This window comes from Macrobrachium rosenbergii, chromosome 25 (genome assembly GCF_040412425.1).
Source record: "Macrobrachium rosenbergii isolate ZJJX-2024 chromosome 25, ASM4041242v1, whole genome shotgun sequence".
Classification (NCBI taxonomy): domain Eukaryota; kingdom Metazoa; phylum Arthropoda; class Malacostraca; order Decapoda; family Palaemonidae; genus Macrobrachium; species Macrobrachium rosenbergii.
The window spans coordinates 30,549,064-30,566,868 of NC_089765.1; the positions used below are offsets into that span (position 1 = coordinate 30,549,064).

Below are 17,805 nucleotides of genomic sequence, written 5' to 3' on the forward strand. Positions count from 1 at the left end.
ACACATCCTTCAGGTCCACAGAAAGCCTGAAGTTGCTCTTTTAGAAAGTATCCAACATAGTCAATGTTGGATTTTTATAATGAATCTAAAATCTTAGAACAAACTTATTATACAAAGAGGTCGACAACTAGCCACCAACCACCCACTGACTTCTCCATCAGGAAGAGTCAAGTGTAAAAGTCACAAAACTGGTTGGCATTCTTCTCCAACATTGCCCTGATCTCTGCCAACAGAAGTGACTCAAAAAGGTAGGCCTGGAAATGGATTTGTAGGGTATGCAAGGGAGGAAGGGCCACAATCCTTGAAAGGCAGTCTGTAACGATCCTGTAGGACACAGACTACCCAGGGCTGTGTACTCTGTTATTGAAATATTGCCCATTGGCATAACAACCATCAACCACTCAAGACTGATGAAGGAGAATACTGCCTACCTCAGTGACCCATTCCTCCTTCTTCCTACCTGCCTCCTTTTCTGGAGGGAGCCTGAGAGGATGGGCTAATAGGCCTAGGAAGACCAGATCATTTCATGAAGAAAAATTTTGGATTCCCTGTCATGGTTTCAAGGAGGACTAAGCCGTCACCAAACCCAGTACTAAAGGCATACCTGGTTCAAAGCCCGGGCTTTGGTTCCCTTCTAAGTCCTGGATAATTAAAAGGAGACCACACTGGATAAAGATGACCTGGCTGTCTAAATACCTTTTTCCACCACTGTCTTGATTTCAATCTTTGAAAAGATCAAGGGACAGTCCAAGATCAATCCATTCCACAGCCTAATGCTGCCCTCAACCAAAACTTCTGAAGAGTAAAGGCTAGAGGAAATGATGCCTCCCCAAGTACCTTCTATTCCAGGGGGAGGTTGTTTGTTGCCAACAGACTGATAAGTTAATCTGAAGGAAAGTAACCTTAATGTTCTCCAGCATAGAGAACGTCTGCTAGTATGTCAGAGATGGGAAACCAGATGCTACATTGACTGGAGGCCAGAGAACCTTCCAACATGGAAAGCAGAGTGTTCATCTGCTCCCAGCAAAGGGCAGTTGAAATTATGGTCTTATTCCACTCAATCAATGAGATCGGGTTCAACAGGCTCAGTGGTGCCTTCCCTGAGATGATAGCTCACGAATTAGCCAAAATAATCTCAATAATCTTGTGAAAGTGCCTCTCCAACTTGGCCTGTATAGGTACTAAAGGAGGACCCTCAGGTCCAAACAGATCCCTCACAGAATGAAAAGGAGCCTCTCTCACCAGGAGTGGCAGCATACACACCAGCCTACCCTGAGACACAGCTGGGGATTGGGTGCAACAACACTTAGATATACTGGTGGAGTGCAGAACTACGTACAGTAGTACTGTAGTAGAACTAGGAGAGCAGTCAGAAGCATCATTATGCAAGCATACAGCAGAGGGAAAGCCAGGCAAACCAGACCCACTTTGAGTGAATGCATTATTATACACAACACTATCCCACAACTTAACAAAGACCCATCATGCATGAACCTACAGTTCAAACAAACAGGTTCCAGAGAATGTGAATGCGGGAGATTTAACAATAGCACCAACTCTCCCAGTTATATTTCCAGAGATGCACAAGCGACATTTGTGCACTCCGTTCTTCTGAGAAGAACGGAGAGAAGAGGGGTCATAAGCACATTTGTGGACTTCTAAGTCAACCTTGCCTTAAGCAGAAAACTCAAGAGTAGGTAAGCATACACTGGTGTCTTCCACCAGTGAGGGGGAAATGCTCACTCAAGCCTTCTTAAACTTCTTGTGAGTGGCCTTCTTCCAGGAATACTTCTTCCTCCTACAAGACAATAGGACTGAAGAAGAGGAGGAGTTTAGAGGAGGTCAACAATGACAAGAAGAAAGATGAAGGACTGAACTCCTTTGTCATAATCTGGCCATGAATTTCACTCTTTTTCTTCTATGATGGCCAAGGGCAGGTTGAGGCAGACAGACGGCAAAGAAAAGGAGTACCAGTTACAGGAGGAACCACAGGAGGTTTCTCCAACAGGAATCATAGCAGCAATGGGAGGTTCAACTGAGGTTGATCTCACGAGCAGGAACATTAGCAACACCAGAAGCAGTGGATACCGAGGATAAGTCACATCTTCCAGTACTCCAAAGATTCCAACATACCTGAAGCTGCCAGCATAGCAGAAGCAAGCAGGGACAGACTACCACAAGCATAAGCCACTACAGTTAGAGAGTGTGTGCTGGGTCATCTCCTTCGAGAGTATACCCTTCTCGGACACGGAAGCCAAGGGAAAATGAGCAGGAGCAAAAGTGGTAAGGGCATCAGATATCTTTCCTGGCACTTTCACTGCAAAGGAAGCCAACCAGCCCCCTATTCACCGGTCAAATCAGGATTACAAACTTTATCCTTGCAAAAAGGTAGCAAAAAGGTAAAAAGTGGTGAGGATCTCCTGCAAAGAATGACATAAGGCATCAACTTACTCTACCTTGCCCCATACATCTCCAATGTTGAAAAGAAACATTCTTAGTCTGTACAACATCCATGATAGGTATGTTCAAGTGTTGGTGGCCCAAAGCTAACACCAAAGTGAACACATGTGTGAATATTCTGAGAGGCTGCTGGCAGGTGAAGCACAGAGCTCTCAACTGGTAAAAAGTCCCTTCACAGACAAAGTGAGAGGCAGTTTCTGGAGGACTGATAGATGGGTATCTGAAAATGCATCCTTCAGGTCCACTGAAAGAATGAAGCTGTCTTCTCTAAAGGAATCCAGCACTGGAAAAATTGTTTCCATATTGAATCAAATCTGTAGCACAAAGTAGTTCATGTAGGAGAGGCTAATGACTGGGCTCCAGCCTCTACAAAAAGTTAATAGTATAAGACCAGAGACAGGTCTTCTATATCTTCCAGCACATTCTTTTCCAGTATTGGCCTCCCCTTGGAGTTTTGGGAGATCTTGGAAGTTAGGCTGCAAACAAGATTGGTAACCAAGAGAAGGGAGGGTGAGGGTCCTTGAAAGGTAGTTTGCAACCACCCAGAAGGGCACAGACTACCTAGGGCTCCACTCCCATGCCATTGACTCATCACCTAATGTTAATGGCATAACATGCATCCCATACACATGGCAGCTGTAGAGAGGGACATCCTATTTGACTGCGATTTGACCCAAGATCCAACTTCTCCCAATTCAGTTTATAGTGATCCTAAGGTTGTAATAAAAGGTGAGGAGGTGGCAACTACATCTCTAAGTATACAGGATCCAGCCAGTAATCAAGATAATGCAAATGTAGCCCAAGTGAGTGAGCTCACAGGAAAATCTGAGAGGCTGTTGCCCATCCAAAATATAAGGCTTTGAATTGGTATGCACTCCACTGACAGATGTAACGCTGGTACTTCCTTGAAGACTAGCAGATAAGTAACTGAAAACTTATATCACTCAAATTCACTGAAAGCTTGAAGTTGCCTTCCATGATGGAAACCAATATAGAACAAGTTTTTTCCATTTTAAACAAATTTTGTAGCACAAAACTCATTTAGAAGAGGTCATTGAACGGTATCCAACCCCAGTTTAACTTCTCACCAAGAAAGCTCACTGTAAAAGGATGGGGGCAGGTCATCTACAACTTCTACAGCAACATTCAAGCATTGGCTTCATCTCTGCCAAGGGCCAGAGCTTTAGAAGATCCTAAACCATAGGCCAGCAATGAGAACAATATGAAAACTAGTCTCTGAGTGTCCCGAAGCTTGATAAGGAAACTGTCAACTCCTGCCTATATCTCCCCTTCCTTCTCCCCTGCCATCCCCATATAATGCCTTCCTTCCATAGACTTTGAGCAGCAGCTCATAATTGCAGCGACTTCTGGATGGCCAAAAGAACTAAGAGGACTACTTCACCTTCCTGCAGTCTTCTTGAGTGTGGCGAGAGGGTTCGAATAAACCTTGAGCTACTTGTCACAGATTCAAGGAGGCTTGAACCTTCCCAAGTCCACGCACAGAAACTTTGACTGAAACTACACTGTGAATCAATCTGTCCTGGCTATCAAAACCCCTTCTCTATCACTGTCTCAGTTTACTCTCAGCTGAAACCTGTTGAGAGAAGATCATAGACAGGTGGTCACGATTTCTCATCACAAAGTTTACCCATAAGTTTCCACTCTGATGTGAAAGTAAAGTCAAAATCTTCTTTCTCAACACCAACAAGCTCTGGAACTTGGTCTTCTCATTCTCGGATGTGAAAACAGTAATGTTGCTGTCAGCAAGTGTCTCCAACCACCAGTCAAGTTGTAATACTGCCTCGAGGGAGACTATAGCAACTGAGTTGATGGCTCCCGACTCCATGGCTGAGAAGGAAATACTTCTTGGTGGGGTCTCCCCAAGGGGAGATCTTTTGTCAGTCCAAAGACAGATGACTCACCCTGAAGGGAAGTTATCTCTGCATTCTCCGATGGGTAAAATATCCTCAGGTAGTTGGAATGGCAGTCTTGTCCCCTGAATACACCAAAGAGTGTACTCCATCAATGGGAGTGGGTCCTATGACAATAAATGCCATAGCTACTTCCTTGAAAACATACAGCTCATGAATGAGCCCAATGATCTTTTGAAAGCACTGTTCAAACTCAATCTGAAGGGGTTTTGATGGGGATGGACCCTCAGGTCCTAACAGAATAAATTAGACTTTAGATCAAAGGCCAAGCACTGGGACCTATGAGATCATTCAGCACTGAAACGTAAATTAAAGGTAAAAAGGTTTGAAAGGTGTAACAGGAGGAAAACCTCAGAGTTGCACTTATGAATCAAATGTTGGCAAAGAGTGGAAAGTAAGATGGAAGAAATAGAATGTGAATGGAGGTATAGTAGAATATGAACGGAGGCACAATAAAAGGAATGAAAGGGATTGCAGCTAGGGGCCGAAGGGACACTGAAAAGAACCTTAAGTACCCTCAGGATCACAGATACGGCAACACTGACAACACTGATTGTTGAACCACAAGCTGAAATTGACTCATTTTGCAACAAGCAAGTTCAAAGCTGTGGTCAACCCTACCACAGAACTTCATGACTGGACAGAGCCAAATTAGTGTAGGTCAAGGGTAGACACCATCCTGCATGCACACTCTTGGAGTTCTAGACAAACTACGAGCACCCTAAGGGCCTGCAAAATCACACATACATATGGGTCACCACAATATCCAATGGTGACCTGGCATATATGAACTTGTCAGCACACTCATGATTCCAAGGTCATGCTCATGAGAGGAGAGAAGGTACTGCTAACTCCTATCTAAATACCTCCACTGAAAATGAACAGCAGAAAGAGTCCCGAGAAGGCGTTATGTCTTGGAAGCAATGGAGAGACAATGGGTTCCAGGAGAAGCTCAGAAAACCTTTTCTCAATCCTATCCATGGCAGACATCCTCCCAGCAGGTGAGTGAATATTCTGCCAACCATCAGAGAGGGAATGCATTCACTTGAAGTTCAAGTGAGAGAGCCTCAAAGACCTCTTCTTCTTCCTATAAAGGAAGAATGGGCAGAGGAGGAAGAGTTTAAAGACAAGGAGGAGGAAGATACAAGTCTGCGATTCTTCGTCTTACTCCTTTAACAGGTCTTACTCTTCTCAGCTTCAGCAGGAGGACAGGTTGAAAAAAAGTTAAGTATACCTTAGTTTTACCAGACCACTGAGCTGATTAACAGCTCTCCTAGGGCTGGCCCCAAGGATTAGACTTATTTTTTTTACGTTGCTAAGAACCAATTGGTTACTTAGCAATGGGACCTACAGCTTATTGTGGAATCCGAACCACATTATAGCGAGAAATGAATTTCTATCACCAGAAATAAATTTCTCTAACTCTTCATCAGCCGGCCGGGGGAATTGAACTCCGGCCCATCGAGTGACAGTCCGAAGCTCTACTGACTCACCCAACGAAGGGCTTGAGGACAGGTCGAGGCAGGTGCAGTTGACATTGTGGGAGTATGGCCTGATACCGCAGGGGTATCTCTCACATGCAGGAAAACTGTTACAGGTTGAGATCCTTAGAGGGAATGGCAATGGCAGGAGCAGCAGGAACAGGGGACCCCTTAGCCAAGGCCAAGTATTCCAGAAAAATGGCTAGCAATGAATTCCCGAATACCAAGGGATGGTCAAATCTTTTGCAAGTACTTCGACCATAGGAGAAGCTGACAGAGCAAGGGTAAGCAGTGACAAACCACGTGTGAGCCAGTCTCCCTGGGTAGAGCTAGGCATGCAAGCCTAGGCTGTTGCTGTCAAAATGCACATGCTGATCACCTACCTTCATGCACACATCCTTCTGGTCTGAGTCAGAGGAGAACAAGCAGAAGGGGCAGGAACAGGGGTGGGGCAGTCAGGGAGAAAAGAGCCAAAGTCTCTTCTAATCTGCAGAAGACCAGTCAGCACTCTCCTCACAAGGAGAACTAGGGCCGCAAGACCTACTCCTGCAGGGTCTAAAAAAATTTGTAGAGATCCAATGCACAGCACATAAAGTGGCCATATGCCCTCTCATGTCCTTCACACTTCCACTGATCACTTTTCTTGTTTACATTCATTATGAAAGCGGGACACAAACACCATTCATATAAAGGAGAAGCAAAACAGTTTCATGCAATCCCGGCAGTAGAGCACAGCACACATTTACCTCCACCACTGCCAAAGAAAATGGGCTGGTTTATGGTAGGTGAGTGGGGTGCTCCCTTTACTCACCTGCCCACTTCTAATTAACTACCTTGTTACCAAGCTTCTACTTCTGTTTCCAGCACACAAGAAAGAAAGGTGTTGGTTTGCATTTTCATTTTCCTCCCTAACACACATTTTTACTACCATCAGCGCAAGGTAATTATCAAAAACTGTGGTAAGCAATAACTCCTAGGTAGGTCATTGCCATATTTTGCAGCAAAGGTTGGGGGTTCCGGGAGGGAAAGCCCCACGTCAGGTAGGTCATATTTCTCTAAGGATTATCACCATTGCCACATCATTTACCAAAGGCTGGAGGTCCATTTGCCCATTCCCTAGCTGGATAGTACCCAGTACCCCTATAAATGACATTTTTTAAAAATAAAAGACAGTAAATATCACACATAAACATAGGCTGATCATAAACAAACAAAAGATGGTAAATAACTTACTGGCAACTGGCAGAAATCAGAAGTCACCAATTTTACCACCACCTTTTCAAACTTTCCTTTATTGATAACAATGGCACACATAAACATGAATTTTTTTGCTTCTTTTCCTGTGTTCTGGTGCAATTTAATTGATTTTATCTTTTCCAAACAAAGAAAATCTCAGCTGGTCAGATACCCACAGCTTAAAAATACATAAAACATATGACATGCAGTCAAAATAATATATAGATTTTGTTTGGTGAGGGATTCACTTATCATTTACAATAATTACCTACATGGAAGTGCCTGTCACTCTACATAGCCCAGGCTATAGGAAAAAACAGCAAAGTCATCTTTTGAATGTTAGCTTAGTTTTACTGAATAGCCCAACTAGGCACAAGCTACAGCAGCCAACTGAAAGGCTGTAATCAACTGTTAAGCTCTTTTCCAAAATGAAGAAGGCTAATTTCCTGTCAACCTAATAAAAACTACAATGGGCCTAACCTTTCTATTCTGGAATTACCCTGAGGAAAAACAAAGTTTTTGGGTGCCTTTGGTGATTAATATCATCAACAGGTAACAGTCAACAATTCTGGAGTATGGTCTGGTTGGTTGGTTGAATCCTTATGTCAAACTGAATTCTGATTTCAAAGTCCATCCGAATTCTAAAATAAAGGTCGTTTGGGCTCGGCCATCCCTACTGTGACCCACAGGGGGCTTCGTTCCCACGCCCTCTATTCCTTGTCTATCGACCCTCTGTGGTCCTGTCATGAACAATGAATACCTAGGGCCTACAGTCAAACCTTGCCAAGTGGGTACCCTAGCCTTGGTTATCCGAAACTGGGCTATCGTGACGGAAAACCATTCTATTTACAGAAATTCCGGAACATAGTTTGTCCATAGAACTTGCTATCCATAAAAAACTATAAAAATGGACACCTGAAAGTAATACGGGATATGTAGCCTTACCTACCTTCACAAGACTCTACGGACGATAGGGTAAGTGACGAAATAATGTTTATTTACAAATTGCTGCTAAATAGTGATCCCGTACGGAACATAAAATGTCAGGAAGTAGCAGTAACCGAAATGTCATTTTTCATATGGTGACTATTTTGTTTACCAATGTATTTTCTTTTCCTAGAGGTCATGCTACACTGCGAAATATGAACTAAGTTATAGAATGGCGAAAAAGAGTAGGGATAAATTATTCCGGATATTTTATTTAAAGTAATTTTTCAGCAACGAAACAGAGATTTATCGATGCAATATATATATATATAACACACACACACACACACACACACACACACACACACACACATATATATATATATATATATATATATATATATATATATATATATATTTATATATATATGTATATGTATATATATATATATATATATATATATATATATATATATATATATATATATATATATATATATATATATATATATATATATATGATTATTTTCGTTAGACTCAGCCACCTCCCTTTATAATTTATATTTTTCTTGGGTAAATCACATCAAAACAAAAATTTCTTCTCAATACATTACCTTCACGAAATGCCTAATAGCAGAGAAAAATAAGGACTTGTAAGGTAAGACAATACCAGCCCCATAACTAATACGGCAAAATTGTAACCAGTAAACACCGCTAGTTTACGTTAAGTTGGTATTTTTAGGTTCTTTTACTACCTTATCATTTCTTTTTTGCATGAAAAATCCAAAATGTTTTTTCATGCAAAAATGGCTAGCTGGCACCTTTGGAAATGGCTGGCTGAGTCTTCCGAAAAATTACCATATATATATATATATATATATATATATATATATATATATATATATATATATATATATATATATTATTAGAATGGTGCCAGACAGAATTACAACATATCTACTCCAAGAATCTTACTTTATTGCTGAATCGTGGATGAATGTGATGTGCAGTAAAACATCCACATTAGCTGCTTCATACACCTACACAGAAGGTTTAACAATGATGCCTCTCAAGGCCCTCTAGCAATTCGCTGCTGTATATTGCACTTGTTCTAGCACCTGGATAATATGGACAGATCAAATTTGACATGGAATTATTATACCCAACAAAAGGTTGCGTCTCAGAGAGTTTATGCTTCATCTGAAAGTGAATACATTGTTATTATTAAAGAAACATTTGCTGGTATAACTCAAGAACATAAATGGTGGGCTACTCTCAAACCAGAACTTTCTGGTATACAGCAGCACCCCTTAGTTTAAGCCAAGCCTAAACAAAGGAGCTGCGGTTACTCACTGTAAGAAGAACAAGGCAACCCTTTTGGCTCAAGCTTTTGACAGTAAACAGAATAACGAGAAACTCGCAATGCCTCATTTCCTGTTTTCCTGAAACTAAACAGCTCAGCTTCTCTGACCCGTGTAAATGAAAGTTTCTTACTAGCACAAGGTGCTTATGTAGGTATGGGTCCAAATGAAGTTTTTCTATTGTTTTTGTGAAAACTACTTTTTAATTATCTCCCAAATCAATTATTTCTCGAAAGTGAACCAGGAAGGGTTCATGTACATCCTCTTCATCAGCCAATTTTTCTGACCCACATCATTTGGTGTTTGAACGTCTTTTGGCAGAACTGAATGGCCATGGCTGCTAACTGGTTAAGCAAGAATTTAAAAAGGCCGAAGAACTCGATTATTCATTTACTGCGTTACTGCATTAGCGCCTCAGGAAATTTCACAGGAGTCCGTATCATCGTTTAAAATCGACAAAGCTTTAAAGTGAAAAATATTTCGATGATAACTTGAGGGACCCCGATGATAAGGAATAAGAAGAATATAGTCCTTGAGAGCTACTATTTTGAAAATTTCAAATAATTTTCCACCTACAATAATGTAAGAGGAATCGTGCATGAATATTTTAACAGATAAAGTGAGTGTGTTGTGCCTGGAAACAGTATTTGGAACTTCTATCGTGTTTTGGTGCGTATTTTCTCAGATGATGCGGAAACAACCTCTTCTGTACTTTTATTTATTTGACATACATCCACAGTGTGATCGGTGAAAGTATCCCTCTCATATTTCTGTACAAATTGCTCTCTCTCTCTCTCTCTCTCTCTCTCTCTCTCTCTCTCTCTCTCTCTCTCTCTCTCTCTCTCTCTCTCTCTCTCTCTCTCTCTCTCTCTGGAATTTAGTAACATCGCTTAAGCATTACACGTGCAGGCATGAATGCAGTTTATTATTATCCTTATATTGTATTTCCATTGATAATCTTGAAATGCAATAGTATTTTTAATATTCGCTTTGATTACTATGCAATAAGACTGAACATCATAAGCAAAATAGGAGAAATTCTGACACTGGGGTGACACTCCAGAAACTATCATACTTCTTTTGTTAACCAGCTATGCTCTATGTTGAGCAAGCTTTCAACTCTTGTTAAGAAAAGTACGGGTTTTAAACATTTTATAATTTCCTTATTTTTTTACCTTGATGAAATGTAGCCTACCATTGGAGCGTAAATTAAACATGAATTGCAAAACATGTTAATAGTGTATATGTCACGCCCTCCATTTGCCACTCAAACTAAAGCAGCATTTTTGATGGACTGAAGAGTTTCTGTTCTCTGAGAATTTAACAGGAGACGATACATGAAGTAGTTCATCAGACAGAAAGTGAATACGTCGCTACTACGTCATTGCTTCTTCTTGTTTGATGTTATCCTTGTTTCCAAACGACCGGTCCAGCTTTTGTCAAAGGTATACCATGTTCGGTTTACATATTAATGAAAATAAATATATACAAACTGTTCCGAATTTGCGTTAATGCACCAAAATTTCATATTTGAGGACTGAATTTATTTGTTATCAAATATATTCTGCTATTTCATACTTTTGCAATAATCTTATTTTAGGAATGTTTCCCGTTTAGAAACTTGCATGTTTCCTTTAATGAGGTCTTAAATTTAAGTAGAGATTTCATATGGCCTCCAGTTTAAATCAAGCAAAATAAAACGCATTCTCGCTATAGAAGGGGCAATAATATTATTCACCTATATACGGTAAAAATTGAAAGTTAAGTAATAAATTAAATTGACAAAAAAATACAGTGGAGGGGTTTTGCCACGCAGAATAACTTAATGGTAGGGTAAATATTTGAAAAAAATAAAATATTCAACAGTGATTTTTACATACATATATCTGGTAATTATCGATAAGTAAAATAAAACATGAAAAGAACTGATTTACGATAAGATCTAATACCCATGCCCCTTGAGAGTTGAGACTTGGTACATCACAGTGCAATTGTTTTCTTGGGAAATGTTACCTTTTGTGAATTTCGTGGTAACAAGGTTACCTTTGTGCGACTTTTATGGTGTTGGTTATCTGCTATGGTGACAAATAATAGGAAGTTTATATATCTTAGTGATAGTGAAATATACGCTACCTTATATTGCATGCAGTTACCTAGCCACAAGAAGAAATGACAGGTAAGGTTGTCTGAACTGTAAGCAATGTTTGATAATAATTTATATACTTGCATGAATTATATGTGTTAGCCTAGGCCTATTTTCGTGGCTGTTTTGAAGAGAAATAGGGTAAGTTTCCCCAAACTGTATGTTTAGATTAGGGTAAAGTTGCGCTTTAAACCGTTACCCATTTTCGACTTGAAAGTACCAGTTACGTATGGTACTATTTTTAAAACATGCCGTAAACAGTATTATTTAACTTAAACCATTATTGCATATTGGACTGGGAAATATAATTTTCCCATATCTTAATATATTCTTAGGACAGTTTTGGCATTCATTTGGGAAAGGGATTTCTGGGTGGGGGAAAAGCAAAAGCGAAATACAAAGACCTGTAGGCGTATCCTATTATTGGTTCTCATTAGATTGAGTTAAGTTTATTGGGTAAATTTTTTGCTTTAAAGCATATTTGCGTTCCGATGTGGAAAATACTAGTTTCCCCTGTTTTAATGTGGTCTATGAATTTACCTGACATTCATCTCTTTGGAAAGAACAGTTTAATGGATACTGGCCTCCCCTCTTCTATCCTACAATAAGTGGGAGCACAGTGGGAAGCAGGGTTTTTGGGTGATGGAAAACGAAAAAAATATGAATGCAAGGATGTATTTAACCTAACTTAATACAGTGCTATGAGGGACTTTGCCTTCCTTGACCCTAGTTAACTTATAGGGTTGCTATCTAACTTAACCTAGGATGCCAGGTCTACCATCATGGTGCTTCATACCCCACCTAATTTAACTTAGACTTTGTAAATTAAAATTCCCAAACTGCAATATGTTGATTTCGACAACAGCACAAGGCCCACCATTAGGTTCTTGATTAGAGAAAGCATATTCACTCATCTACAAACAAAAAGCTCCCCCATTCAACACTAGTTTTTGGTGAAATGTTGAGATGCCGAATGGCAGTTTGGTGATGTCAACACTTACTCAAGCGATAAAATAGAAGCGGAATATGTGGTAAATTTTTACTTTAGTTCAAAGTAACATTGTGGAATTTATAATATGGTTTTCCCATGTTCTAAAGTGTGCTTTGATGTTTCTAACATTAATTTCGGTAATTCTAAGCCGTAGTTCCGCGGTGAGTTAGACTGTGGCCATTGAGGTAGATCTAAGTCAGCATTCTGCGGCGAGCTCAGCACCCCCTCCCATAGCTAATACGGCAAAATTGTAACCAGTAAACACCCCTAGGGTACGTTAGGTTGGTATTTTTAGGGGTGTTTACTGGTTACAATTTTGCCGTATTAGTTATGGAGGGGGGTGGGGGGGCTTGCCGCGGAATGCTGGCTTAGATCTACCCCATCGTGTAGTCTTCAAAGGTCAGTTACAGCTGGCCGACAAAATATTACTTTAAATTCTTGTAAAGCAAGTAAAATAACATAGGAAAACGTTAAAATAACATAGGAAAATGTCAATTGCCATAGTCTAGCTCACTGCAGAACTATGGCTTAGAACTACCTTAATTTCAAAGTAGGTAACAACCTTTACTGGTAAATATTTTGGTAAGAGTAGATTTTCAAAAGGTTTTGGTAACAGTAGATTCGCGACAGATTTTGGTATGATTTTCGTATCAAGCATACTTAAGAATAAAGCTGAAAATTCCATTATTGAGGACTGGTATTAAAGTAAAATAATACCATAGTTAGGTTAGTTTGCAGTCATACTATTTTTTATGAATTTATAGTACCCAAGGTTAGGTTAAGTGACAGGATGCCAGTGGGCAAAGGCATGGGAAAGCTGTGGCACCCTAGTTTAGGTTAGGTCAAGTACATCGTTGTATTATGTTTTCCACTACCAAAAAACTCTGCTTTCCCACTGTGATCCCCCAAAATTGTAAGATGTTAGGAGGGTCCAGTATCACCAAAACTGTTTCCTATGAAATGAACATCAAAAAAATCAAAACACAATGAAAAAGTTGAAAATCATCCAATTAATCCAAGGATCATAAATGCTTGTCTGCACTAAAGGAATCATGGCTAAGAACCAATGCTGATGAATCATAAAACAAAAGAACCAATAAAGTCTGCATTGTTCATGTACCCACATTTCCAGATGACAATAACAAAAGGTGTCATTCTTACCCAAAATTTACTGGGACCAAAAAAAAAAAAATCCATTCGATACCCCTGCTCACGTGAATGTTGAAGCATAAACAAAGAACTATGAAAAAGTCCAAGTGGGTAACAACATCCATCGGTTAATATTTCAGTAACAGTAAATTTGCAATAGATTTTATATTATTTTTGTACTAAGCATCTTGAAGAGGCTCAAGAACAAAGGGAAAAAGCCCAGTGTTGAGAACTGGTACTATTAAAGTGAAGTAATACCTCTTAGGATGCTAGGTACTTACTTGGGTGGTATATAATAGAGGGCGATAGAAGTCCTATTATTATTATTATTATTATTATAATAATTATTATTATTATTATTATTATTATTATTATTATTATTATTATTATTATTATTATTATTATTATTATTATTATTATTATTATTATTATTCAGTAGATGAAACCCATTTATATGGAACAAGCCCACAGGAGCCATTGACTGGAAATTCAAGCTTCCAAAGAATATGGTGTTCGTTAGGAAGAAGTTGGAGGAAGTAAAGGGAAATACAAACAGAAGAGATCTCACTTATTAAAAAGAAAAAAAATTGACAAATAGACAGATAGATAGATAAAAATGTATTAAAATGCAAGAAGAGTAGTAGGATAGTAATGCATTGCATTTTTGTTTGAACTAATGAAAAAATTTAGGGATGCATTCTCACCTAAGCTAGGGCACCTTGAACTGGCCAACCACCTATTCCTAACCTGGGTAAAGTTTTGTTTTAAACTTTTGCTTTAAACAAAAATCATATTCCAAAGTTGAAAATACGATTTTCCTATGTATTGCATGTTTCTGATGCTGATTTTGCTAGCATATCAGACATTTTAGATATACTGGACCTCTTATATCCTACAGTTATGGCGAACCACAGGGGAAACCTGGGTATTTGGGTAGGGAATATGCAAATTGAATGAAATTCAGGGATGTATTCTAACCTAAGGTAACTTAGAATGCCAGGTCATTACCTGCCCAGTGGAGGTGTTGGCTTCCCTGGACCCCCTCCCCCAAACTTATCCTAACCTAAGGCACTGGTATTTATAATATATATAACAGGGTAACTTAAGATGTTTAACAGGGTTGGGACTTAAAGTATCCACACTTAACCTGACCTAACTTGGATGTCAGATCCTTACCTGGCTGGGGAACCTCCCCCCCAAGACTCCCCACCTAACATACCTAGGTCTCCAGCACCTTATCTAGTGCTTGGTGTTACTTTGAAAACCTTCAGTAAACTTTATTGTTCCTATGGAAATACAAACCATCAGCCTTATATAGAAATATGCTTGAGTGCAAGGTGGGGATAGTCATTGAACTTGGTAACATGATGGTTAAGCGGTGGTTACAGAGGGGGGGAATTGATTGACTGGAGTATATGCCATTTACTTATCAGCCATCTCCAAACTTTTTCTTTGGCCCCCTTGCAAAGCAGATCTCTTCTCTATTTCCTTGAATTTTTTTGAATGAGTGTTTGTGGCCTTTTTTTGTTGGTTGTTTGACTTTGGGTTTGTTTTTCCACATTGTTATGGAGAAAAAACAATAAAAAGGTGTTGTATGGGGCATGAGTGGTCATATCAGTGCTTCATGTGTCGCATAAGTGTTGATCTTCTTAGGTACTGTTTCTTTTACAGGGGGAAATCATGCGCTCATATTCTCCCTGCAAGGAGTGCTCTGCTTTGCCTTCTGCTCAGTGGGAGAAGTATAATAGGAAAAAGAAGGATAGGAAGCATTTACTGGCCTCATGGGGGAACGATCTTGGTGACACTGATGAATCCAGCAAGTTCTTTTCTCACTGCCCTTGCTGTACCTCTCCATCTGCTTCCTGCAAGTACTGTTTCTTGGTCTGGTGGAAGTATCTACCACTTGGTCTCCTCAGATGATGATTTGGGTGCTCATTCCGGCATTGGTTTGGGTGCTCATTTTGGCATCTTCCCGGGTGAGACTTCTACCTGGGCACCTCATTTGCCACCTGATCTTCCTGATGTTCCAGGTAAGCACTCGTCATCTGTGGAGTATCATGTTGAGCTTGTCTTCCTCCCCCTCCTCGTCCTTGACTTCTCCCTCCTACTGCAGCCAGAAGAAAAAAGTCAAAGAAGGCCTTTCATAAGAAGTCCTGTGGATTTCAGCTGTGTGCCCGACTCAACCTATGGGGTGGGGGTTAGCTCTCTAATACCTATGGATGATTGCCAAGCTTCAGGCCGAGATGGCACAGACATCACTGAGCATGGTCAAGACCCTGTCCCGGCTCACTTGGACAAGAGAACTGATCTACATTGTTTTTACTTGGAAACACTAATAGTTGAGCCAACCTGCTCACACTGTATGTGCACAGTCTCTGGACTGTGAATGGGCCACTAGTGGGGTTAGCTCTTCTTCCCTTGTCTCTTAGGATATACACTGGGTATAGACAGTTCAACCCGCTCGCTCCCTGTGCATGTGTGTTAGGACTATGGACCATGCACATTCAATTAGCAGGTAGGCTCTTCCTCCTGTACTTCCCTGGAAGTACTCTTTTTTGAGCCCCAGGACTGCTTGTGGTGAGTTTGCTCATGACAGGTCCCCTCTCAGTATGCATCCGTTTTGGGATGATCTGTTCACACGCTACCATGTCACATCTCATCCAGTTCGTGGTTTACCACAGGCTCAGGGAATGCACTTGTGCTTCACAGTGCAGTATGTCCGCTAGGTAACAGAAATGCTCTAACTCTTTTGGGACCTGACCATTTATTTTAACAGAATTCCTAATTCCCCTCTCATGCTCATTTGCTCTTTTAATACATTCAGTGCATCAAGAATCTCGTACTCCACATATATTTTGTAATCCTGAGCACCTTTTGTGGCATTTGTTCTGATCTCATCAGCTTTGAATTGTTTACTTTGATTTTTAGTCCTCTCCTCTCCACCCCACTCCGCCACCTTTTAAGCATTTCCATTAGCCTTTTCCCAGATTATACAGTTAGTACTAGGTTATCTGCTTAAAGCAGTTCAGGGGGTCGTTTTTCTTCTTTCATTTGAAGCTTTTTCATAACTGTGATAACAGCAAAGGGATCACTGCAGGCTCTTGATGGATACAAACTTTATCTGAAATTCTTCTGATACACCTCTCACTGTCTTCACTCTAGGACTGGTGTTATAGTTGACTACATCACTGTGTATACTCAGAGTTAGCAGCTCTGCAGGAGTATCCCCTCTTAAATGCCAACAGTCCCCATGATTACCAGTAGAGAATTGATATTCATAATGATGACATAGGTCTTTTCTAGAGTTATAGAGTATACAATTATATCTGATAAAACATACATTTAGTTATAATATTATGAAGGTCTGACATCAGTATCAATAACTCTTATATTATTATCACGAAAAGCCGTAAATGGATTTTATTGGACACGTTTGAAATAAAATGTAGACGTAAACAGTTAGTTCCGATATTGGGGAAACTGCTCTTCAAAATGATGTATGAATGATTCGAATGATTCTTAAATTGTAGAAGTTATAGTTATCATTATGAACAGAAATGAATATGTGGTCGTAACTCGGCTGGTCGTCACCACAGTGAGTGTGTAAACGATTGCAATGAATTTGTTTTTATGAATGTATTAAAATATTTGCTCAACATTTTCTGTATTCATTAGGGAATACCAGTCAGCATAGTCTTTGTGTTTTATTTGCCAATATTGAACATAACAATATTAAGTGAAAATAATCCTCCTTTAATTCAAGTGCATCGACTGGAACGCAGGCGTCCTTCGAGTCACCAAAGTGATTGAGTGAATCTGATTTACCAAAACCACTCGCACCTTCGCTCAACACTTGGAACTTAATTTATGTTATCCTTTTATCTTTTCTTGAGAGATATGTAAATAATTTTATTATTTCATGTGATAATGCTCCCTTTGAAAAATCATCCTAACTTTTATTTCAGTAAGTTATAACAAACGTTGCTAAAATTTATGAAACCGAGAGGAGATTAAATTGACCCACTTGGCAAAACCATTTCTGATAATTCAGCTTTTTAGTGATGTTTGTTGTGTAGAGGGTGGGAATGCTATTGCAAAGCTGGTTGACTTTGTCAAAGCTTGAGTA

At 39.8% G+C, this 17,805-nt stretch overlaps 2 protein-coding genes across 7 annotated transcripts in view; one reads left to right on the top strand and one right to left on the bottom strand.

Annotated features, from left to right (window-relative positions):
* Nucleotides 1–8,214, bottom strand: part of LOC136852216 (vacuolar protein sorting-associated protein 37B-like) — a 44,006-nt gene extending 35,792 nt beyond the window's left edge. The window contains exon 1 of the mRNA XM_067126663.1: nt 8,058–8,214. The gene's annotated coding sequence lies outside the window, so the exon portion shown is untranslated. The remainder of the gene's footprint in view (nt 1–8,057) is intronic.
* A 3,121-nt stretch (nt 8,215–11,335) lies between these two features.
* The window catches only part of LOC136852531 (1,5-anhydro-D-fructose reductase-like), a 149,209-nt gene continuing 142,739 nt past the window's right edge, over nt 11,336–17,805 (top strand). For 2 of the 6 annotated variants that reach the window (XM_067127255.1, XM_067127251.1), the window contains exon 1: nt 11,359–11,572. The gene's annotated coding sequence lies outside the window, so the exon portion shown is untranslated. Of the gene's footprint in view, nt 11,573–17,805 lie in introns of all 6 variants that reach the window. The other 4 variants (XM_067127254.1, XM_067127252.1, XM_067127257.1 and 1 more) reach the window with 4 other exon arrangements.